Genomic DNA, 27,389 nt, shown 5'->3' with positions numbered 1-27,389 from the left:
CTTTCTTTTTCTGGGCAAAACTTGCGAGAAGGTGCCTATCTGGGTGAACATATACCCATTTTACTGTAGCTGGTCTTGAGCCCATAAGTGGTACTTTCACGCTCACCCTCAGATAGTACTTCTGGTAGTTGAGATGGCTTTCCAGATGAGGTGTCTCAACACCTGTCTTTCTAGGGTCGTGCCTGCTGCACTTTCCCACTTCCCATCAAAATTAGGCAATTGAATACCCGGAAATGTCCGGTTGGATCACCTGAATTCCAAATATATTCTTCCTTGACCCATTGTGTATCATCAGTTTGACCTCTTCTAATGATCAGTGTCATTTAGCCCTTCTGGGATACAGACTTCTCTCTTTACTTGCTGTTTTTTAGAGCAAGGAGTCCTAAGTCACTGGGCAAAACTTAAAGCTCAAGATGTAATAGGACTCTTGTTGTGTCCTTTGGTATAAATCTACCCTTTGTGAGAATCAAGACTTGGAAATTCTTAGAGTCCAGAGTTGTGAAGTGAGAAGCACAGATTCTTCGCAGACAGTACACTGGGAATGATGGTGAGTAGGCCCATGCCTGGTTCAACTCACTAGTTCCCAGACACATGCATTCTACTTTAAAAAAGACACAGTACTAGTACTTAATTTGGGGTATATCCTGTCATCCTTTCAAGGTATCATCTCCAAGTTCACACTCAGATAGTTTTGCTTTAACAAGTTATTTTTCCTTCTGTGAAGCGAATAGCTTCTATCTGATACAGCCAATTGGATGGTTTAGGCCCCTTCCTGCCCTTTTTCTATAAAGTGAATGAGTCCAATTTTATTTTATGCAGGATCCTGTGTCTGTTAATTAACCACTATTGTCCATTACCATTTCTCCATCCCTTTGCCTTTATCTTTAATCTCCTTATCCCTCCCTCACCCTTCAACTTTTCTCCTTCCAGATCCCTAATCAACCAGTATTTGCCACTGCTCACAAGTCAGTAAATATTCTTACCTGACACCACTTGTATTTTCAAACAAAGTGGACAACCACTGGATGTTTTAATTATTGGAGAATTTCCCTTTACCACTGTATTTTCCAGTCAACTCTGAGTAGAGCTCTAATGTAGTCAATGCTTGTTTTTATTTTGCACTCATAAACTGAGTTAATCTATTCAGGGACCAAGATTGGCCTTTTCCTTCTTTTATCAGCTGGTAATAAGGGACCTCCCATGCAGGCATGTAAACTGAAAGGAATCTGTGCATTAATGGTGGGCTGCATTGAGTCTGAGATATCTGCTCATCTTACTTGTAACCTTACTTGTCTTACTCATGCCCAATCCCTGAAATACGACTTCCATTTTATAATAGATTGTTACTAGACCCACTTGAATCTATAATTTAGTAGTCCTGATAGAATTTAGAACACTATAATATAGGACACTTTAAGTCCTATATTCAAACACTCCATTTCTACCATGTCCCAGTAGCATGCCAGGGCTCTATTTTGGCATGGTCTTGCAGATGGCATGGCTTTGCTCCAATACCCTAAAATTCCATGTTATGGTTTTGGGGGGAGTTTGCCATAAGCTGAAATTGAGTTTTCTCACCACCAGTTCTCTAATATCATAAGATTTTTCTGGGTCCTTTGGTCCTAGGGGCAGGGCTACTTACACCACTGCCTGGTTCTACTCTAGACCCCACTTAAAGTGGCAGCCTTTTATGTCACATGGTAAATGGATTTGAGTAGTATTTCCAAGTATGGAATATGTGACCTTTAGAACAAGATGAGGCTGGGGGGCCTGGTGGCTCAACCAGGTGAGGGTCGAACTCTTCGTTTTGGTTTGGGCTCAGGTCATGTTCTCAGGTCATGTTCTAAGTGAGATTGAGACCCATATCCGTCTCAATGGGGAGTCTGTTTGAAATTCTCTCTCTCTCCCTCTCCTTTCGCACCTCTCCCCACTCTCTCTCTCTCTCTCTCTCAAATATATAAATAAATCTTTAAAAAAAATTAGAACAAGATGAAACCTACAAGGTGTTGTTATTTCTTCTTCGTAGTGACAGTTGCAAGATGTAATAATTTGCCCCTTACTTTAAGGGAATGTCCCATTAAGCCACAGACCACTGGAACACAACAAATTTCGCTCAGTGAGTTCTTCAAGCTCTGCAGATGTTATTTCCTATCATACCACTTTAAAATATTTTATTTATTTATTTATTTATTTGACAGGCAGAGATCACAAGGAGGCAGAGAGGCAGGCAGAGAGAGAGAGAGAAAGAGAGGGAAGCAGGTTCCCTGCTGAGCAGAGAACCTGATGCGGGACTCGATCCCAGGATGCCGAGATCATGACCTGAGCTGAAGGCAGCGGCGTAGCCCACTGAGCCATCCAGGCGCCCCTATCATACCACTTATACCTTCCCAGACCTCCTAAGTATTTGCTGCTTCTGATGATCTATTTTGGTTACTATGATGTTATTGATATGGTTCTACCAATTTAATGGACTAATGAGAAGTTCTGTGGGATATCCAGATGATGCAGTTCCCCTCAGACTGTATTTTGACAAAAGGAGCAATTCATAGTTCTGGAGCAAGGCCATAAATGTATGCTGTTTTGATTATCATTTCTGACTGGGATAGAAAAGAACACATGTGACATTCCAAAGGCAGTGTGAGTTTGCTCTAGCAAAGACATTATATCCAGTATGGTGACTGCAAATGGGGGTACCACTTTTTTCAGTTTTGAATAATCCAGTGTCATCTGGCTTTAGCAGGATCCAAACTCATGAGTTATGTTGGCATATGATAGAGCCATCCAATGGGTAGCTCTAATCTCTGCTGTTCCCTGTGGAAAGTTTGTATTGCTTTTCACTTACTTTCTTGAAAAAGGCTTCTACTTGGACTTATTCACTAGAGTACTTACCCCACACACCACGAAGCATGTTGGGAATTTTCCAACTTCAAAGTACACCCATTCCAAATATATATTTGGAGACTGGGGAAATTACCTTAGTCTAGTGTCAAAGACCTTACAAGGCCTTTGCAGAGGCTATTTCCTTTCTAGAGATGCTGTCTATATCCCTCCTTGCTTCTTTTACTCTTATTTATATTTTAAACCTCTTCAGAAAATCCTTCCTGAATAGGTAAATTCTCACATCATATGCCCTTAGATAACCTGTAATTCTCCTTTTCAGTACGTAGCAGGTTTGATTTTATAATTATTCACACGATTATTTAGGTAATATTTATTTGCCTGACTAAATTGTTACTTCCGTGAAATACAAGGAGAATATTTGTATTTATAGCATTTACTGTAGTACCTGGCATTTAGTTGGTATTCAATAATTTCTAGTCAGTTTATTTTAAAGTAATATAAGAACACATTAATGAATTAGGAGCTACACTAGAATTTTGACTAGAGACCTCAAATTATGTCTCATAAAAATAGATTTATAGGACCCTTAATATTAAAAAAGTAAATTAGTACCTGTTACATAGTATGAATTGCCTGCATTACTTGATGTGTTTTTGACAAAAATGAATATTGTCCAGATTTAAAATATTCCACATATTTTTGCCAACTTCATGTTAAACTAACTTGAACAGCTCAAAACCACTTTAAGGACTTAACTGGGATGGTTTTAGCATAATATTTGGGGCTTTCAAGTTATCTTTACCCTAAGACACCTATATAAGAACATTTGAAGGAAATTGCTGTAACCATGTTATATACACTGTTTAATGATTTAAGTTGGTGTACTCGTTTTTGTTCAATAACATGTATTCTAACCTAAACTACCAAACTTTCATTATATTGAACATTATATTCTTAAATTAGGCCTTCACTGTGGGGTACGTGAGTGACTCAGTCATTAAGTGTTTGCCTTCGTCTCAGGTGGTGATCCCCAGGGTACGGGGATCGAGCCCCGCATGGGGCTCCTTGCGGCAAAACCTGCTTCTTCCTCTCCCACTTCCCCGTTTGTGTTCCCTCTCTCACTGTGTCTCTTTCTGTCAAATAAATAAATAAAATCTTTTAAAAAAAATTAGGCCTTCATGCTATATGTGGAATATTTATATTATATACATTTTATAGCATTTTAAATCTAAGAACTTCAATTTCTGTCCCCTAATGTATTTGCATCTCAATATAATTCTAAACTCAAAATTACAGAAGGAATAATTTCTCATTGACAGAAATGTCTAATTCAAAAACTGTTTTTGAATTTGATGAAATTGAATTTAAAGAAATTTCATGTTGAGAATGAATCCTATAAATACTTCTATAGAACTACTCAAGGATGTATGTACAAAATCTAGTGTAGCATGTGTGTTCACAAAGAAACAAAACGTGCAGTTCTTCATAGAAGGGAATTATTAACGAATACACACATGCAATAGAATATATACAACATTTTGTTGCATTTAGTTGCATTTTGTAGACTATATGGTCATTATAAAGAATACATGTAAAAAAGAATGCAATAGGTATATGAGTTATAATGGAGAACTCTACAACATATGTCTTCAAGTAAAAAGGCAAGATGTAGAACAACACTATGCAGAATTAAATTTCTGGTTTATGAATGAAACTTTTTGGAGGGAGATTAAAAAACAAACTTTGTTTATATTTCCTGGGGAAAGAAATTAGGAGTTGGAGGAAAGAAATTATCACTCACTTCCTATTTTTTGCTCTTCTTTACTGTTTTAGCATTTAATCTACATAAATATTATTTTTATTGTAAAAATTAATTTAATTTTAAAAAATTATTATTCCATTACTTCAAGATATAAAAATTTTAAGGTAAAGTTCCCTATATGTGTTAAGGAATGAAGTTCTAGAGTGTTATCTAAAAACACTTTATATTTTATTTCTCAGGTCATTGAATATCTGATTTTCTCTAGAATAGCAACTTTCTAAACGAATCAATAGGACTCAACTATTATTTCAATATTGGACATGTACCCAAAATAGTTTCCAGTTCTCAGACCACTATTATATCAGGTTTCAGAATCTCCTGCAACAACACTCTGTGATTAACACCTATAATCTTTTACCATAGCAAAAATAATAAATTCTGAAGGAAGTATTGACTGAACACCAACTATTACTGCCAAGTTATGAGATGTTTAAAAAACAAACAAACAAACAAAGCAAAACAAAATAGGAACCATTGCTCAGTCTTGGCGTGCCATGCAAGGGTGTTATGTGCCCTCTTTCCTGACTTCGCAAAAAAAAAAAAAAAAAAAAAACCAAGATTGCCAGTAGGCCATTCATTTGGCTAATTCTTCTTATCCATATTAGTGCATATTTTTTGCTTTGTAGGAGTTCACAAAAATCAAAACAAGACGTGTCATTGTCATTCAATTTTATGTGCATTCAAAATGAGAGAGAAAGACCTTTGTGCAATGTAATTGCTTAGCTAATTGTGAAGTAACTGCACATCATCAGTCTTGCTGGGGGTCTCACTCTGTCAGAGATGCTGCTCATTGAGATGTGGCAAGACCTACATACTGTTTATTATTTTACTCCCTTTGTTTTGAAAGCAAACACTGTTATTTTTGTTGTTGTTCTATGTGAGTTTTTGTTTGTTTGTTTGTTACTCCGTGTTGCCTCTGAAAGAGTGTCAATATGTGAAAATATTCAATATTTAGAACTATCTCTAGTGATTCATGTTAGGAATTTGGATCCTCTTTGAAAAGGGCAAAGCTCAACCCTCTCTCTAAAACATATTCAAAATACACTTTTTATAAAATTTATAAAGTGTCAGGTGGTATGTGTGAACGTGTATATATATATATATATTCATTTATAATTAGAAAAAAAATATATATATAGACACATACACACACACTCTAAAGACAGTGGGATCTCTATGACCTCTAGGCATCTTACCTACTTATATATGGAATAACATAAATTTCTTTGCATGGCATATGTGACCTTTGGTTATCTAGTTTCTACCAATTGTTTTCAACTAAGGATGATTCTGCCCACTAGGGAGTATATAGAAAGCTCTGGAGACATTTTGATTCTCACAGCTGTGCTGGTGGTACTGGGGAACATACGCTACTATTATACTGTGGGTAAATACGAGGGATTCTGTCAAATATCTGCTAAAAATGAATAGGATAGTCCCAACAACAAAATTATCAGGTTCAAAATGTCAGTAGTGCCAAGTTCAAGGTATCCCAGACCACTTTTAACACCTCACTCATTCTTTCTACACAAAATTATTGGTCATTCCCGTGAAAATTTCCTTTTCTTACAGTGCCTGTCCCTCTTGACTGTAGGGTCACTTATGTTCAAAGTATTTCCTTTTATGTGACGCCTCATCAGTGTCTGCAGAGAGCTCTTCTGTGAATGTCTCTATTGTAATATTGCGTTGTAATATTTACAAGCATATGTATCTTGCCCACCAGACCTTTAGCTCATTCAAGCAACGAAAACCCTAATGTCTGATAGATGGTAGCTACTCAATAACTATTTTTTGAACACTAACTGAATAAAGACAAATTTTAAAGGCTGGAATACATTTGAATTTTGTGTAAAGTTTTCATGAAAGAAGTATAAAAATGCCTCCAACCAGCTATTCTTCAAATGGATCCAAGAGGCTGACTATTATGAAATTCTTTGGGGGGGGGGAGAAAGAAGGGAAAATGACCTGTTATAGGAAATAAAATTCCAGTTGCAACAAAGAAGTACTCGGTTAGGGAGTTAAATCAGACTCTATGCAGCTGCAGGTGTTTTCTTATGCAGAAGGTGCAAAATACAGTGGTTGAATGGTGCCTTGGCAGCACAGAGATGATACACACATAGATCATAGAATCTTAATTGCCTTCAACTCTTCTAAGCATTCTACTATCCTGTAGTCACTTCAGCCTGCTTCTGCTTCCTTGTCTCTGTCTCTGTAGGGCACAGTAACTCTGAGAGTTTCTCTAGCACTAAAAGTTTTTAGATGCCAGTGAATTTGTGGAGGTGTAACTGAAACTCATTCTCTCTATTCCTCACCCCGCAGCACACATTAACACGATGGCCCTCTGTTTCCACATCACTCTGTGAAGTGCCATCAAATTTTCAAGCCATTAAGTTGCCCTTTGCACCAGAGCAAATTTGCTCATATGATGTGTGAAGTGAAGCTCTGCAGTTTCTCAAAGGCAGAGATCTGTTTTGAGTTTCCATTGCAATGCTGTATATCCTGAGCTTATTCAACCCAGGACTGAGTTCAGGCTCTCCCATTTGTCAGCTGGATGGCACTTGGATTAGCACTGAGTGACAACTGAATGGCACTTTGCTACTTTGGCCTTCGGTTTCTTTATCTGTAAAATCAGGTGTTGGAACACAGGTTACTCATAAGTCTGATCTCCTTTCACTCTAAGATTAGTGTCCACCAAGAAAATCCCAGCTCCAGTTTGGCATGTGCACATAAGGGTTTGATCATGGAATGATTCTAAAAGCATTTTTTTTTAAAGATTTTCTTTATTTATTTGTCAGAGAGAGAGGGAGAGAGAGCAAGCACAGGCAGACAGAGAGGCAGGCAGAGGCAGAGGGAGAAGCAGGCTTCCTGCCGAGCAAGGAGCCCGATGTGGGACTCAATCCCAGGATGCTGGGATCATGACCTGAGCCGAAGGCAGCTGCTTAACCAACTGAGCCACCCAGGTGTCCCGATCATGGAATGATTCTAAAGCCCAGTTGATCTTTAAACAACTCATAAGACCTTGCTGTGAGCTAGGTGACTTTTCTGCCAACCTAAAGGAAACTGCACTCGAATAGTGACCCATACCAGAAGAGATCAGTCTTGATAACCAACTAAAAATCATCTTCCCTTTATTGAGAAGGAGATTTCTCCTTCTTGTTCTATATCTGGTCCCTACTATCCATATATTCATTCATTCTTCTAAGCAACAGAAGGACACTGCTCTCCTTCGCCTGGCTGGTTAATAAGTTCAACCTCCATATGAACCTGTTTTGGCTTTGGTTATACCTCCACAGCATGGGTTCTGGAAATATTAAGCTCAATGGAAGCTACACAGTTTCCTTTACTGGGGTGCTTAATTTAAAGCATCATTAACCATTTAATCTCTACTGGCTGTCCTAACTTAAGGAAACGATGGCTTCTAGAAGTAGAGTAAGCGCTGATTCCAAGCTGAGGTTAAATATTTTAAGAAGCAGATGCCTGCGAATTGTCCCTATGTATAGTGAGTAGCATTCATGATCAGAATTTAAAACATTAATCTCTGTCCCTGCCTGCTCTGCTGACTTACAGACATTTGGTCTCTTTGAATTTAATGATTAATTGATGGTCCATGCCTTAACTCATGCTTGGTCAAGCTTTATACATTTATAAATAAAGTCACTTTTGAGGGACAAGTTTGTTAATTTAATAGCATCTTAATTAAGTGAAAATAGATATGTAAGGCCTTCTTACTGAATATGCTCCATAATTCTCAGAGGCCATTGTATAAATATTTGGGGAACCCTCTTAATGAGTATTTTTACATTTAGGTAAGCCCCTTAAAAAATTAGGAATCTAGATAAGAGAGCTCATCTTAATATGCAAAGTATTTTATTGCTTTTTAGTGATTATTTGTAGTTTTATAAAATAGTGAGCTAAGATGTGCTTTCCATATTTTTCCATAAAATATGGTCTAATCTGATTTACTATTTTTTTAATAATGACTACAATTTGGCAAAGAACTATCTCAAACATAAAGCCATATCTAAGCAGAAATCAGCAGGGATCTTTAGGGTTGAACAGTGTGCACCAGCCAGAGCCCAAGACATTCTTCAGATATAACCAACCAGTGTTCTAAAGAAGTAAGAAGTGACAGAGAACCATGTACCCTTCTTATACATGACCAAAAATAGAGATAAATGACAAATCTAGACATCAAAAAGCCAGTAGGTCATCTTTCAAGCCAGACAAAGGATACACACAAGTTAGTTCCGAGAAAGATTAAGTTTTGTGGGTCTAGGAAGGACAAGTTTATGCTTAGACCTTGTGAGCAATGAGTCCCTCAATTTCAAGGAAGATTTACATGCACAATCACACATCACATCTCAAAGTTTTGAATCATGAAGTTTTATTAAGAATATCCAATTTAATGTAACTGAAATCACTCTTATATTCATGATAGCTTGGAATACTTTCATGTCCCCATATGTAGAACTACAGATCATATCAATAAATGTTGTTTGGATTTGGGCTATAAATTTTCCTTCACTGCCAGCTTGACCATATGGCTGTACTTTTTAGGTAGGTTATTTCATTTGCTTTGTTTTTCAATCCAGTGTAGCCAAAGATCGAGCTAATTTAAGCATATCACCTTTGATTTTAAAGGGGTACAATCAGTAAATTATAACATCCAGAATGAATTTTTAGCTTTCTATGATGATTTTGGATTTTCTTATTGTAGTTTTCTTCAAATAGGAAGGAAACAAAGATACATGCTACTATCAACTAAACAGACCGTTTTGTTCTTTCCCCTTCATGCTTATCCTCCTTATCACGTCTCTCAAAATATGGGATTTAGTACTTATGATCCACTTAATCAACTAGTTGCAAGACTACCAAATATTAATAAAATAGATTTCTGACGTATTCTTTTCTCTATCATCCTACATCACATGAAAATTTTACAATATGTGTGTATGTGTATAATATTATGTTTTCTAAGTTTTAGACATAGATTACTTGCAGTGCTTAAAATTGTGCTTATTTTAATCTGAAAACTCCTTTCCTGTGCATGTCTGAAGATTTTTGATATCCAAGTTTCATATGATTTAAGGTATTAATCTAAACATTAATAATCCACATCAATGCTGCCATATAACAAGACATTCTTATTAATATTGTAAGCCTACACTTATAATTTTAACTCTCAGTTCTGTAAGGATGATGACTTTTTTCATAATGAAAATAAATTCTTCACAATGGAAAGCAGAAGAGACACTTTAATAGACTCTGCATATCTTCATAAGAATATTAATTGATTCTAAGATTTGTCAAACATTTAAATACAGTAGAAATAGCAATCTATCAATTTACTCCTTACATTTGAAGCTGAAGCATTAGATAAATGAACTTTTTTCTTCATAAAACATAATTATAATTTAAGTTAATCTTGATCAAAACATCTTTGGATTTCAACTCAAGGAAATTTTCTGTTTGTTTGAGTTCCACCAGATGCTTATGTCCATGTAGTTTAAAAATTTAAACATCTATTATTCAAATTGCTTAAGATTTATAAATCTGCTACCTGGGAAGATAATGTAAAAGTCAGTAATGATGCATAAAAAATACTTTACCCAGCTATGCAAGAATACAAAAAAAATGTCTAAAACATACATCAGTGAAACCAGAAATGGAAAGAATCAGTTAAAATAATAAAACATTTTAGCCCAAGCACACTTTCTATAAAGTAATTTTATCGTGATTATTCTAGGTTCCTCCACATGAAATAACTTATCTATATTCATTGAAAGAAAAGCCAGCTGCATTATCTTTAGGGCCCTAGTGGATTTATATTTATTTTTCTATTTTATTTTAGGTCCATTGGTTTTTGTTTCTTATAAGGGTTTGTTTTTTGTGTTTTTTTTTATTCATGTTTGTTTGTAATACTCTTTCACAGAAGATGTTTAAAATGCAACATTATAATGTAATGAATTTCCATTTACCTTTAAAACTCATAAAGGCAGATAATTAATTTCTAAAGAACTGTTCATTTATTTAGGCATATAAAATGGGTTATTGATCAATGAAGGTTTTACTCTTCTCATCAAAGAAATGGTCAGGCTTTATCTAGAGTGTTGTTTGCATTTCTTGGTTTCCCATTTTCAGATAAATATTCACAAGACAGTGATGTTCAAAGAAGGGGAGAGAAAGAGATTATGGCTTAGGAAACACCCTCATAAAGGTAGTCGAATCAAGTGAATATATTCAATCTGGAGACAATATCAGTAAGAGGAGTCTTGGGTTTCTTCCAATATGATAAAGACTACGATGGAACAGATTCATTTCTTCATAGATGACCAAAGCTACGATCACTAAATGGTCATTGATCAGTATAATGATGAAAAGAAGAGTGCTTTGGAGGAAGGGACGGATTTTCTTTTTGTTTATTTGGTTTTTTTCTTAGCTTTATTGAGATCTAATTGAAAAACATTTTATATATCTATGTATGATATACAATGTGATGTTTTGATATGTACATACATTGTGAAGTGACTATGCAGGTTAATTAACATAGCCACCATGTCCAGGTCATATATAGTTATTTGTGTGTGTGAGTGTGTGTGTGTGTGTGTGTATGTGTGTGTGTGTATGTAGGAGAAACACTTAAGATCTATTGTCTTGGTAAATTTCAATACAGTATTTTTTATATGGATTTCCTATCTATTGTGGCTATGGTAAAGGGGATTTTCTAGATGAAACTAAAATCTCTTCCAACTATTAATTTTATACATCTGGAATTGTATTCAGATAAAAGGATCGGCATGTGCTGAATTACTTCTCACCCCCCACCCCCGGTAATCTTCAATTTGTTGGCTAGAGCATTGCTCTACAGAGAGAAGTGAGCCTACCCCATGGTGTATGCAAAACACTCCACTGAGACAGAGCAAGAAAACAGTAGAACTCCTAATGGGATTTATTTTATCTATTCTTTTCATATATTTTATGATAAATATGTTAAAATAGTTATGATACACATAGCTATGATTTATAAACACATGTTTTAAATTTATAAATACCAACAATAAATATAAAACTTTTTATAGATAAGGGTAAGATACAAAAAAAAAAAAACCAGCAACAACATTTGGAGACCACTGAAATGAAGTTATGGAGTAAAGTAAAGTTAGTTTAGAATGATTTCACTAGAATTTCATATCTCTATGACAGAAATAAAGTACAACTCACAAGTAACTTAACCTTTAATTGTTATGTTTTTCAAGTTCATGCCAATAAGCCTATAGTAGGATTAAAAACTGAGGGTGTACTGGAAGGACAGGCCTTGTTAGCCATATTAATGTTAATAAGTTCATACATTGTCACAAAATTAATTGTGTATGTAAATTGGGATGCAGTAATAATGGCCTCGTAGACAAAGCACTACTCTCTCACATATAGGGTCATTCTACATCTAACCCAAGGTTTTAACCACAATTAGTTTAGTGGTTTGGGGTTATTACCTGCTAGGCAGTAGTTCTCCATTAGAATGACTATAAAGCACATAATTTATCACAATTAGACTTAATTGGCTATCTTCGTCTCTGTTCAGTGGACGCCAAGAGTGGAGATGGGATGAACAACAATTCTCATCTCAGTACCCAAAAAGGACAGTTTTAGGTCATATCCTGCCAAGTTCTATGATGGATGTGATCTCATTTCACTCTGAAGTCCTCAAACAGAGGGCACCCATATCTCACAACACCATAGTTTATTTTGTCTTCCTAAGAGTTATTTACTTTTTATTTTCTGACCCCAGCTTCTTTTCTACTTTATCTTTCTCCATGAACATCTTCTCAGTCTCCACCTTCCTTTCCCTCTCCCTTCCTCTGCCCTAACCACTCCCCGCACCCCAATACCACACATAATTTCTGACGCCCATCAGGAAACTCCAATCAAGCAATATAATCAAGCATATAAGAAGGATTATGATTGTAACAGTGTGACATACAATTTACATAAATAAATGTCACTTCTGTTAATATATTGAATTCTGAAAGAAATTTCTATATGCTGAGGACAAAAAGATGAAGAAAATTTTAACTTAGTGTTTCAAAAATATCCTTTCCAATATTCAGCATTTTTTATCCAGAAAAACAATCATTTTTAGGTTTTAATATTGAGAGCTATTGGCAGAGTTGTATACTCTGATCTACAGGGCAAATGACGCTGAAATTTTTATCATCTTTCTGATCATCAAGCGTTTCTGGAGTACCTAAAATCAAGAAAAGTCAGCAAAACACAATATTTGTTGAGGGTTATGGATTTTCCTCATCTGCAAGGAAACAAATGTTTTTTTCAAGACACACATTGATTAATAGATCTAGCACCATCATAAGTTAAAGAAAGTGTGGATTTCTCCTGCAGGCATACATAAGACAAAACACTGACATTAAGTGCATAAAAGTAAATTTATTGGGAATTAGCTGAGAAAAAAGGACAGGATCCAATGCTAGAAACCCAATGCTAGAAACCCAATGCTAGAAAACCAAGATCAACATTATCCAGTAAATATGTTATTCAGTGGCGATGGCAGTTTTTTTCCTAAATAACCAGAAGGGCTTACTTAAGTCAATATTTAGCTCTTTTTTTTCCATTTTATTTTATTTCATTTATTTTATTTTATTTTCAGTGTTCAAAAATTCATTGTTTAAGCACCACATCCAGTGTTCCATGCAATATGTGCCCTTTATAATACCCACCACCAGGCTCACCCAATCTCCTACCCCACCTCCCCTCCAAAACCCTCAGTTTGTTTCTCAGAGTCCACAGTCTTTCAGGGAGTGTTTCTTCTGAAGTTACTGGTTTGCATGCTGACATTCATACATACATTGTACCCTAGACTGTGTCATAGAACTAGATTGTATTGAGACCTGTGTACAGTATGGATGTGATTATATTAAAAGGATATTTTAATCATCCAGTGATGATTTCATCATAAAAATGGTTTTTATTTACTTGTGGTCTTAGACTTCAATTCTGAATATAAATAAAATAGTAATGTAAATAACATTGTAGAGTGCAAAGCAAATTGGCAAATGCAGTGTCTTATACAGAAACTATCATTGCAAGTACTAAGACTTCCTCTGGTTGTGCTATAAAATGTAAACATTATAAGAGTCTCAATTTCTCTTGTGATATGTGATCTTTTTTACATTACTTGAGATGAACGGCATTATATAGGTAAGCAAAGAACCCTGATTTCTGGTTATAGCTTAAAAGCTGAAAATCTATTGAAGTAGGCTGAAATGAATTGTCTTCTTTTTTAAAACTGAAAAGCTTATGTATGACAATAAATTTTTTTTGTAGGTAAAAATCAGCATAGTGAGGATTCTTTTCTAAAAACATGCTCAGAGGATAATTGAATTATTGTTATTGAATTGTTCTAGTAGGACTAATGAACACATGGGTGGAAAGGAAGGGTGGTGTCTTATAATGAATTGGAATGTGTATGAATAAAGCTGAGAGTTTTATTACTATTCAGTACCTTTCGGGACTACTTAATGCCACTTAAGACAAATGTTGTTCTCTGCACTTCAGTATCTCTGTAAAAGAAAACCACTAACCTTAACAACCCACAAGTTAGCAGAAGAGAATGAAACTTAGGCAATGCAATTTTATCTATTTTTTAAACCTATTAATCTATCAACATGTAACTATGGTGAATGTTTTTAATATTAGAATCAAACATACATGGGCATCTTAGCACAATCATATGTGTTGAAATGAGGTTTACGAGTTTTGAACTTTACTCCGACAGGTAACTCGGTCACAATCTGAAACATGGGCATATATATTCATGTTGGACAACCTTGAGAAACAATGAATAATTTTAATAAGTATGAATGTCCTGCTCATCTAGAAATAGTCACTGTAAAAATGTTAAGTGCCTGCAGTAGGCTTGCCCTTCGCATGAGCTGCCCAGCAGTCACACATGCATACCTGCTCCCATCAGTTAAAAAGGGGGGTAGGGTTATGGACATTGGGGAGGGTATGTGCTTTTGGGTAAATTGGAAAGGGAGGTGAACCATGAGAGACTATGGACTCTGAAAAACAATCTGAGGGGTTTGAAGTGGCGGGGGGTGGGAGGTTGGAGGACCAGGTGGTGGGTATTATAGAGGGCACGGCTTGCATGGAGCACTGGGTGTGGTGAAAAAATAATGAATACTGTTTTTCTGAAAATAAATAAATTGGAGAAAAAAAAAAGAGCATTTGTGACAAGGTGCTTGGAACAAAGGTGCTACCAGCTGAAGTGTAAACACATTTAAGAAACATAAAGAGTGTTGTTCTAGTTGTTGAAATGATATTGAGCACTTAGAGAGAATAAGTGGAAAATGAATAGTTTATACTTCAGAGAAGCCCTGATCATCGTAAGCAGTGTTCATCAAGAAAACGTTAATCAGTGGGCAACCACTGTGATGGCCTTAGAGAAATGCCCCGGAATTCCCTTTGAGCATTTTTGGTCTTATTTCTTCCGGAAATTAGTAATATTTCTCTTAATTACAAAACCAACAAGTTAACTATAAAAAAGAATAAAGGAAGAGATACTGAATTCTAGTCCTCAGTATTAATAATGGTAAAATGCAGGGGGCACGTGGGTGGCTCAGGGGGTTTCAGCTCAGGTTGTGATCTCACGTCCTGAGATTGAGACCCTCAAGCGCCACACTGGGCATGGAATCTGCCTAAGATTTTCTTTCTCCCTCTGTCCCTCCCTCAAAAAAATAATCATGGTAAAACGGTGTGTATCCTTGCAGACATTTGTATATATTTATGTAATATATACGTAAATATATAAACAAACATGCAATGTAACAGATATCACTTGGGCCTGATTGGCCCCCTGCTTAAAAGCTTTCTGAGACTGCTTTACTAATCCAAAAATAAAATTAAATCCCCATCTCCTACAGTGCAGTCTGACAGACTCCTCACCAGAGTCTGTCTTTTTTTTTTTAACTGAGGTGCCACATGGTGGGGTAGTGGAAGATGATGAAATGGTGGAGACACTGTTAACAGAAGCCCCGTCAGTAACTGTTTTAAGTGATACTTTTTTTTTCTTTCATGTATACTCATATACGTACACACGAGTCTCACCAGACATACACACTCACTTTAAATAAAATAGTGCATATCTATTTCTGCCTCTTGCTTATTGCCCTTAATACATTTTAGTCAATTTTAATGTCAATACATATAGAGCTCTTTCTCTTTTACTAAAGTATTGTGTTCTTTGCCTTAATGTGCTAAAATTTACTTTCACTTTGCCTTTTTGGTGATCGTTCCAGTATTTCTGGGTTTTTACTACTGAATACAACTCTGAAAAAAACTATCTACTTGTGTATAAATATATAATTAGCTCTTTACCAACTCATTCCCATATCTCTGCTGAGTAGATTATTAATGTGGGATTTGGTGGTCATGGAGTATGCACTGTTTGTTTATTTATTTATTTATTCATTCATTTATGGTGTGAAGAGTGCCATTTCTGTATGCACTTGCTAGGGCATTGGGTTTTATCAGTTTGTTTGATATAATACATGGATATATTAGTTTCACTTTATTTTTTTAAAGATTCTATTTATTTATTTGACACAGAGAGTACAAGTAGGCAGAGAGGCAGAAAGAGAGAGGGGGAAGCAGGCTCCACGCTGAGCAGAGATCCTGATGTGAGACTCGATTCCAGGACTGTGAGGCCATGACCTGAGCCAAAGGCAGAGGCTTAACCCACTGAGCCACCCAGGAGCCCCTAGTTTCACTTTAGAATTTGCAGTGAATAGCTTCTCATTTAGTTACCGAGTATTTGCTTATGGTTTTGCCCCATTTCTCCTATGAGTTGTCTGGTTTATTGATTTGTAAAACTATTTTTTATACATTATTAATATTAGCCCTTTAATTCTAAATTTTATTGTTTGATTTTAACACCAAAATTTGTACTACAAATTCTGTATGTTATACCTTTGAGTTTAGAAATATCCTCTCCACTTAAATACAGAAAAAATTCTCAGAATTCATAGTATTTAATTGGTTTCTTGGTTAATTCTTGGATTCTTGATTTCTCTTATTTATTTTAATAAAATAAATAAAATAAAATCCTTGATTTCTCTTATTTATTTTAATAAAATAAATAAAATAAAATAAAAAAAAGCCCATAAAATAGGGCTTTACTTGGTCAACGTATTTAAAGCATTTAGAAAAGTACCTGGGGTATTGGAAGCCATCAGTGACTTTAATTTTTGGTTAAGTGGCAACTCTTCGTAGCACCTGCTCTGTGTATATATAGTCTCTCCGCGGGATGTAGGGCTATATTGTAGAATGAACACTGACTGAAAATCAGCACCCAGATTCTAGATTTTTCTCAGCCGGGAGCTTGTTAATTAGTAACCCTGCTAGAGGAACTTGATGTTCTGGGCCTGTTTTCTGTTTAAGAAGCTGAGATTCAGCCTCCTTGCCATTTCTCAAATTGTCTTCTCACAAGCGCTGGTTGTGTTAGGTATTTAAAAGTGAAATAAGGGACGCCTGGGTGGCGCAGTTGGTTGGACGACTGCCTTCGGCTCAGGGCGTGATCCTGGAGTCCCGGGATCGAGTCCCACATCGGGCTCCCAGCTCCATGGGGAGTCTGCTTCACTCTCTGACCTTCCCCTCGCTCATGCTCTCTCTCACACACTCTCTCTCTCAAATAAATAAATAAAATCTTTAAAAGTGAAATAAGTAAGCCAAATACTTGATTAAAGAAAGGTAGGCAAGTGGGGTGTGTGTGTGTGTGAAAGATAGTTTTGCTTTGCTTTTTACCATCGGCCTTCTCAAAACCATTACAATCACAGATGTTGTAAATCCACATGTATTGTGCAAAATTTTCTGAACTTAGCTATCACGTATCCTTTTTTCCCCTCAGAGTCTCTTACCAAAAAATGATGGTTTGTGAAAGTCTGGGTTCAGTGATTCCTGACTCCTTTAACTTCTCTACTGTTCTACAAATGTCAGATATTCTGAAGCTAAGCCATGCTTAATTTGCAGATCTGGATTTCTTAAAATATTCCACAGAATATATACCATTAATACCCACTTTCAACAGTGACACTGTTTCCTCCTGTAGCCCTACATGACCATGTGTTAATTAATAGCATTAATTATTCCCACTGCCAAATGGTAGGCCAGGTGCTGAGCGTAATGATATTTGAGACTTAATGCCTTTCCTTTAGAGTCCCTAGTACTTCAGCAATGTGTGGGAAACACAATGCATTCCTTAATTTTAGAACCAAATTCTCTTTGTGGAATCAGTTATTCAGTAACCTGTGTGTGTGAAAGGTGCATAATTTTCTAATATTGCAAGATGCTGAAGAGATCATGTTTGTTGCTTTTTAGAGAATTACTCTCTTTTTACGGTATGAGAAGAATTTGTGTTTTGTTTGTTGATAGTCTTTAAATTGGGGCATAAGTTGCTTCCATGTCATATTTGCTTAAAAGCATTCTGTTTTCAGACCTCTGTATTTAGTATGGCTTATGTAGATTTACTGCATACATTTCTATGGAAGTTTATTGCAAAAATAAAGCATGTAATTTATTGAAATATTACAGAGTCATTTAAAAAGTAAATAAGTCATATGATCAAGGAACCATTCTGTAGAGCTATTTTGTGACTTAATTATTTTAGGGTATAATATAAAATAACCAAAGCAAATCTAAGTAAATTGGTGCAGCCAGTTTAACATTCTTTTATTTTTTCATAGAAACTCTGACAGGATATTTAATGGTTGTAGGAACTGAGAAGTATGCCATTGTTTTTTTTGTGTTCTCAGAAGAAACTAAAGCAGTGTATTAAAAGGAGGGATTACCTGTAGAACTGTAGCATTTAATCTGGTGTAGGGTGTGTACATCATTAATTACAAACAATATGTACAGTGAGGGAATATTGTACATATCTCCACATATGTACCTATCTGTACTATACCCATGATCATTAATGGGACATAAATGTGTTTCCATTTAAAATAACCTATGCTGCAAGAAGAAAGATGAAAAAAGAAAAAGAAAATATATAATCTAAAATCTTGATATTGTTAGTTAGCATGAGTATAAAACTGTAGGACTGGAACGTTTTGAGGTAGTTTCCTTTCAAGACACTATCTGGACTTAGCAATATATGCTGTAACCCTGAAGATTTGCATGAGACCTGGTCATTCTATCCTCATAGCTGAGGACTAGACATAAATGTGTAAACTTGACCTTCACAGCTGCCTACTGGGAACATGTTGTGAAGTCTAAGCATCGCTTTAAGTGATAGAGTCGGAAAAGAAAAAGGGCCAAGCAGAACTTCGGTTCCTGCCATGAATTTCCCACCATTGCAGGGATGAATGGGTTCCTTTTATAAATCCTTGCGACTTTGGGCTCAGGCCACCAGATGAACAGTGTCTGCAATTCACTGGAGTGAATTTGCAGTGAATGTTATTCTTTGTTAATAATATTTCTTAGTTATTATTTCTTTGTTAATAATAATTTCTTAGAAAATTTATTCTCAATATTACTGCTTTCCAGATTACTGAAATGGAGGGAGAAGGAGTCTGCAGGGACAAAGAGAAGAATAAATCAACCTAGATCTTGAGGGACTGATGGGTCATTCAGTACTAGGTCTATGACTTCTGTGGCCTGAACAATGTCCACAAAAAAGCCAAGTATCTGGTTCTGGGGCTTACCCGTGTCCTTGAACAAAACAACTTGCTGATGCGTTATAGCGTGAACTGCATTAGCACATTTACATTAAAATGTGACATGATATCAAAGATTGTAAGATAGCAAATCTTTGGCATACTATCTGGAAAAAAAAAAAACCCTGTGGATAAATGTCATGTTAAAAATCTTGTGCTGTCATGATTATAAGTAGAGTAGTAATCACAAATGACAGCTTTAAGAGGCTAGCAAAGAACCATCTTGACACCTAAGTGATGATATTGTTATCTATATTCTGAATAATTTTACCTGTAACAGGTACCACACTGTAAGCTTGCCTTGCGATCCATGTTTTCATTATGAAGAGAGAACATTCCAGCTGAATTCCACATTTCCTTAAAATTTATTTACCATGATGTTAATAGTGCTTCATCAGTTTTCAATCAATTGGTGTAATATAACTTAGTTTCCTCTCTTTTAACATAAAGTTCCCTACGTCATTTTGCTGTAGTGTGCCTTCTACAAGTAATGTGGAGCTGAATTTCATTTTATTGTTACTTTGAATAATTTCCCTCTTTCAAGGGGACAGAGTTCATCTGTTCATATTTATTATCATCACAAATATAAATGACAGTTTTCTGTGAATGCACATGTCCACGTTCACGTGTTTGTGAGCTACGCTCTTGCTTTATCTCCTGTCCTACTTCATACTGGATTTATGAGGTTTCTTGACTCTCACTTTTCCTCTTCCAGTGGTAGGGAAGCTATGTGTTCTATTTCTAGTCTTTTCAGGTTTACTTAGAACATATTTGCTTAACAGAGCTCTGGTGGGTAAGTGTCACTATGATCTTCCCAAATAATGAGAGGAACATAGAGTTCTCTAACCTTGATCTTCACACAACCAACCTTCTGTTAGTTTAGTTTTCTAGTTGCACTTATTTAAAAAAAAATATATCCATGTGAGTCATAGTTTCTTTTTCTTTTTAAGTTTAATTTAATTTTTTTCATTGTCCCAAAATTCATTTTTTATGCACCACACCCAGTGCTCCATGCAATACGTGCCCTCCATGATACCCACCACCAGGCTCACCCAACCCCACACTCACTTCTCTTCTCCATCTCCCAATGTCTTCCGTGTTATTCCTTATGCTGAACAAGTAATTTAAACTATATGATAATTGAGTCTCTCTGCTTGACTTATTTCATCAGCATATCTCTTCCAGTCCCATTCATGTTGATACAAATTTGGGTATTCATCCTTTCTGGTGGAGGCATAATACTCCATTGTTTATATGGACCATATCTTCTTTATCCATTCATCCGTTGAAGGGCATCTTGGCTCTTTCCACAGTTTGGTGACTGTGGCCATTGCTGCTATGAACATTGAAGTACAGATGGCCCTTCTTTTCACTACATCTGTATCTTTGGTGTAAATATCTAGTAGTGCAATTGCAGGGTCATAAGTGAGTCGTAGTTTCTTTTGGCAACTTTTATTATATTAACCGATAAGTTGAACAAGTTCATTACTCACAATTGCTTCTTACATACTATCCCTTCTTTCTGAACTCACTTTTCTTCTTACTTACTTGCCTTAAGAGTACTTAAGGGACAGTCTGTAAATGGTAACATATTTTTGTTTTTGAAAATGTCTTTAGTTAGCCTTCATTCTTTTCAGTACTAGCTGTGTAGGGTCTAGAATTCAGAATTGATATTAGGCTAAAACTCTTTTCACTCGGAACTGTTAAGACATTATTTCATTGCATGACTCTCTTATTATTGTTGATGAGAAACCTGATTATTCCTTTATAGATGATACACTTTTTCTTTCCTGTTGCTTTTGAGACCTTTCTTCTTGTGGTCTGAAATTTCGCCATGATTTTTAAAGGTAATTTATTTTATCATACTGCTTGAAAGTTGGCATGCCTCTTCATCTTGAAAACTCATGTCTTTCTTCAGGTCTGAAAAGGATTAATCATTTTCTGTATGATTGCTTCCCCTTTTCATTTTATATACTCTCACAGTATGTAATTCCTATTAGATGTATACTGGACCCATTTTTATAGATTCTAGTCACTTAACCATTTTCCCTCTTTAACTTCATTTGCTGTCTTCTAGGAGATTCTTTTGGTTTCTAGTACCTGGAACATTCCTTTCTTTCTTGGCAGTGGGTTTTAAAACTCATTTTATTCAACATTTCTACGTACTGGTACCAGGAGATTAGCTCAGTCTGCCATTATGCTAGATTTAGTTGAATTCTTTATACTCAGTATTCACATGAGATGTGATCTCCTGCTATACTGACACAATGTCAAGGCTTCTGAGAAACAGCAAAACACTTATAATTCCTTGATTTACCAAAATCAATTTAACTTAGTAAGTGTTGAAAGTATAAAATGAACCTGCAACATTCCTGGATTTCTGGGCACATACGGAGTTTTCTTTTTAGTGTAGCTTAATTGTAACCCTTTTTAAGTCCTGTGTGTGTGTGTATGTATGTAGATACAAATATACAGAAAGTTTATATCCTTCCAAACTCCTAAACAATTGAGATGCACATTATATCATTTCATCTCTCTACTTATCTCTTATACACATTTTGCTTTTCCCCTAAATTTAGATTCAAAGTTGTTAATTTAATATTAAACTATCTTCTTAATCTGCTTTGGTTTTAACTACTTTTTAATTACTTTTAGAAAACTTCTCTTCTTCACTCCATTTTGGCCTCTCGATTCAATTTATTAAAAAAAAAAAAGGATCTTAAATTATGGCTTTTTGAACTTTCAGAAAAATTATATATAAATTTTAAAACTATAATTTTTGAATTAGAATAATAAAAAACAATGTTGTCATCATCAAGACGCTAAAAAATGACTTGAATTTCCATTAGGAATATTGACAATATTTAATTGGCCAATGCATTTGCTGAAAGAGGGCCTATTTTCACTTAAGGATTTTTACCAGAGGCTGTGGGAGAAGTAAATGCAAATTTGACCTGCCACTCGACATCTAGAGTTTTATAAGCTAATAGGAAAAGGAACATTAAAAATAAAACAGGAAATTTGAAACAAAATTAAAGGAAAAAAGGTATATAGCTATCCCCAAATTCTAATCACTGAGAAAATCCTCATAGTTCCCTTTTGGTTTTACCCAGTATCCTAGGTATTGTTTAGCTCTTGTTAACCTCAATCATTTGAATTCAAGACTTTTTGAAAAAAATTTTTTATCTTATTTGTTTTTGTTTAACCACTGGTATTACAACAATATGAAATTCTAAACAAAAAGCATATTATTTCAACTGCAGTGTTCATTTTTTCTTTTATTAACATATACTGTTTTATTTGTTTCGGGGTACAAGTCTGTGATTCATCAGTCTTACATAATTCACAGTACTTCTGTAGCACATACACACCCCAGAGTCCATCACCCAACCACCCCATCTCTCTGTCCCCCCTTCACTTCAGCAACCTTCAGTTTGTTTCCTGAGATTAAGAGTCTCTTATGTTTTGTCTCCCTCTCTGCTTTCATCTTGTTTCATTTTCCCTCCCTTCTCCTAAGAGCCTCTGTCTTGTTTCTCAAATTCCTCCTATCAGTGAGATCATATGATAATTCTTTTTCTGATTGACTGATTTTGGTTAGCATAATACCCTCTAGTTCCATCCACATCATTGCCAATGGCAAGATTACAGTTTTTGATGGCTGCATAGTATTCCATTGTGTATATATACATATATACCACATCTTCTTTATTCATTCATATGTTGATGGACCTCTAGGCTGTTTCCATAGTTTGGCTATTGTGGACATTGCTGCTATAAACACTGAGGTACATGAACCCCTGCAAATCACTACATTTGTATCTTTGGAGAAAATACCCCATAGTGCAATTCCTGGGTCATAAGGTAGCTCTATTTTCAACTTTTTGAGAAATCTCCATACTGTTTTCCAGAGCGGTTGCACCAGCTTGCATTCCTATCAATAGCGTAGGAGGGTTCCTCTTTCTCTGCATCTTCACCAACAACTGTCATTTCCTGGCTGGTTAATTTTAGCCATTCTGACTGGTGTGAGGTGGTATGTCATTGAGGTTTTGATTTGCATTTCTCTGATGCCGAGAGATGTTGAGCATTTTTTCATGTGTCTGTTGGCCATTTGGATGTTTTCTTTGCAGAAGTGTCTCTTCATGTCTTCTGCCCATTTCTTGATTGGATTATCTGTTCTTTGGGTGTTGAGTTTACATTGTAAAGGTTTTCAATATGCTCATCTTGGGATAGATCTGTCAATTACCATCTTAGTACACTGAGGAGATACATTCTGTCTTATAAATTATGAATTATAAAGTTTAGACTATAATAAGAAATTGAAAGGAAGGTAGAAGGGATAGAAGAGAAGAGAAGGAAGGAGAGAGAAGAAATTTTTGTAAAAGTCAATATACTGTTTAAAGAGACAAAAAGCCTCATATCCCAACAAAAATGTCGGTATTTTATTCATTTAAGCTAACCTTAGGGAGTAGTCTTATTTTGTTATTAATTTGTTTGAACTTTTTAAAAAACTAGATTTACTAAATGACATATTATTACTATATTATTACTTAGCAAAAAATAGTTAATAGACTATATGCATTTATTTAGGGTATAAACTTCTCACCCTTGTCTCAAGTATACATCTGACCCATTAGACAAAATGCATGACATTCTCCATGCAAGATCCTTAATTTTTATTTCTTATGCACACCTCTATATTAGCTTCCGAATCTAAAAACTGCAGCAAACATACTATAAGGAACACCAGTTTTATATAACTCAGGTTGTCTAGTAATACCAGTAATCTAGAATAAGTAATCTAGAAAAAGTACCCTGACAGTTCTATATTTTTTTAAAGATTTTATTTATTTGTTTGTTTATCAGAGAGAGAACAAGCACAAGCGGGGGAGCAGCAGGCAGAGGCAGAAGCAGACTCCCCACTGAGCAGGGAGCCCAATTTGAGACTTGATCTCAGGACCCTGGGATTTTGACCTCAGAACTGAAGGCAGAAACTTAACTAACTGAGCCACCCAGGTCTCCCCTGTCAGTTCAATATTATAGCCTTCCTTTCACATCAAATTTCTCAAGTATTTATTTGACTCTGTAAGACTGTATACCTTTTCAGTACTCTAGAGAACTTCATTTACAAACATTTCCTGAGAAATGTTTGTCATATTTTCATATGTACATCTATATGTATATCTATGTATATCACTATTCAATACTACATCAAAGAAAATACAGGATGTGAATATTATGACTTGCAAGGATCACAAAATACTATGACATATGATTAAAATCTGCCTAATGGAAGTAAAGTGAATCTTCAGAAGAAAATCCTTGAGCATTTATCCCACAACTCTGCAAAACAGTTTCATGCTGAACCTCTGAGCAAGAAATGTGGGAAAATAAAGTGATTGAAGCCTGTCAGCAAAGAAAGTCAGCCAGCAGAGCGATGATTTCCCCATACAAGAGAGGTGAGTCAAATATCTATATTTGAAAAGATGGGATTTTGTAATAAAGCTGAGTTGCAAATGAGTAAAATAAAATGGGGGGGGGCGAGAGAGAAACACACGTATGTACACCTGTGTTCCATTTATTTACCTGATATTACCTGATAATCTACGTTTGAAGAACAATTCATTATTGAGTAACACAAATTAGCCCAATAAAGTACATGCTTAAAAGAAATATTTAAACACGTTTAGCTATTGTTACTATTATGTAGATTTTGCTATATGTTTCTACTAATTATGTACACAAACATACACACATTTAACTGTATCAAGCAAGGTCTTGTCTCCCTTTGGATTCCCTAATGTTTCCAAGATAAATTCTAAACCTTTTAACCTGACATAAAGCTCTTCTTCCATCCTGTCGTATTGTGTTGGTCCCACCTTATCTCCTAACTATTTCCTGTCACATAAACCCCGCCCAGCCACTGTTCTTCCCACTTGCCCCTTAAACTTTCTACCATCTTCCATCTGCAAGTAACTTGTGTATAGTTGTCCCCACTTCATTATCTCTGGCAGTGCCTTCCTCTCCTCCATTTATTTGAATCCTTCCATTTCTTTTAAACAGACAACTTTGTGCTATCTATCTATCTGTCATGATGCCCTCCTTAACCCATTCTGCCTAAAATCAACACTTCTTTTTTATAAATCCCATGGCATTTAACTATAAAATTATGTACATGTTTATTTAGAGCTATTATTAAATACATTATTTAAAGACTGTTCTGTGTGTCAGTTTCTGTTCAAAATGTTATTGCTTTTCCAAGTCATTTACACATGGTAGTTATTTTTACTGTGTCTGAATCCCTGAGAGATTTCAATCCAAAATAGGATCCTTAGGATATATAAGACCTCTATTTAGCTTTTTATAACCTCTAAAGAAGTAAGGTTGGTATAGGAAATCATTTAAATGGACTTCAACGTGAGAATCTCAGAGTCCTTGACAAAATAAAATTTTACATTCTTTATTCCATGTCTGGGATGGTGTTAAATAGTCATTATTTACATTTGTCTAGTTTCATGGCAAAAATAACCATGAACTCTAAGCTTTTTCTTTTCTTCAAACCTAAACTGTGATTGAGTGAAAGTACAACTAATGACCTTTTATTTGTTACTCCTCTTTTCCCATTGAGGTATACTTACCACCAAATTGGCTTAGTGTCCATCATAGATGTTCCACCTCTACTAGATTATTAATTATTTACCTAATGAGAGCAGTTTGTTGTTGGAAAAATGCTTATTTTCAGGAAATTCCTATGATTATGATGATTCTTCAATTCCCTTATCTATATATGATTGTGCAACAGAAACTATGTGGTCATATCCAGTTTCAAATTTTTATATTTCTATTATTCAGTGGATGGCCATGGCCTTAAGGGGCATTTGCCTAACTGTGAAAGGCTTGTACACCAAAAGAATGATATATAGCATCAATAGTAAGAATATTTTATACTTCTAGAAAATGATTCAGTGAAAATTGCATTTATAATTTTGTATGTAGATGAGTTAATAGAATTCCAAATATGTGAATATTAGCTAAAAAATATTTCATCTGCCCTCCAGTCCAGTAAAGACTTATTTGAAATCAAACTCAAATGAAGAAACATTATCACTACTTCCTATATATTCTCTACTTTCAGATCACAAATCATTCTTTTTTAATACATTTGTAATTTTTATTGATGGGATAGGCATAATGTTTTGCACACAGTTTGGCTGACAATAATTGGCAATTGGATTAAGAGTTCCAATCCCAAATCCTTGGATGGCACCAGGAAACTCTTTCCCTGATTTAGGGCAAATAAATTCTGCTCCAAGTTTTACAAAACAGAGTCACTTACAGCTAACCATGGCATTGCAATTCTCATAATATGTTGCTTAGTGGGAGAACAAGCTACTCCAAGTGCCAAAGTGTCGAAAACTGAAGAGTTCTTTCTATAAGATATAAGCTACTTTTAGTATGCTGTCACAAGGAGTTTGAAAAATAAAGAAAACACCAGTAATTCAGCTCTAAAATGATAGTGTTCAGTTGTTAAAAGGTCACCTGCCCTTGGCCTCATTTCAGCTTAATTGGGACAGGTTAATCTTCTTTTCTGTTTTTCTTTCAATTTGGAATGGAACTGGGATCTCTGTTAGTACTCCTCATCCATCAAATCCTGTGACCTTGAAAGGAGACGGCAGCTTTCCTTCTCAGGAGAGTCTGAAAATGAGAATTAAAATAGGTCTTCTCAGTTGAGACCTACAGCAACATGTAATAAGACATGTAAAAAAAGATTCTATCACTGCAGGCATTCTGTAATATTTTTCTAAGTAACATATGGAGTCAAAAAAAGAATTCATTTAAGCTCAGAGTAAAAAAATAAAAAAAGAAAAAAATCAGGAAGATGTTAAATCTTCTAAAAGTCAACTAAAATTGTCTATGAAAATTTTGTATGGAAGTCAATAATTTTATAATGCTTCAGTTCTTGTGAAAAACTCCACACTTCACAGTATAAACCATTTTTA

The 27,389-nt window shown here is 35.3% G+C and overlaps 1 protein-coding gene across 2 annotated transcripts in view; it reads left to right on the top strand.

Moving 5' to 3' along the window:
- NKAIN2 (sodium/potassium transporting ATPase interacting 2) overlaps positions 1–27,389 on the top strand; it is a 999,851-nt gene that overhangs the window by 636,083 nt on the left and 336,379 nt on the right. The window lies entirely within an intron of this gene.

Source organism: Neovison vison, chromosome 1 (assembly GCF_020171115.1).
Source record: "Neovison vison isolate M4711 chromosome 1, ASM_NN_V1, whole genome shotgun sequence".
NCBI classification, from domain to species: Eukaryota; Metazoa; Chordata; class Mammalia; order Carnivora; family Mustelidae; genus Neogale; species Neogale vison.
This window is presented reverse-complemented; position numbering and strand designations above follow the sequence as displayed.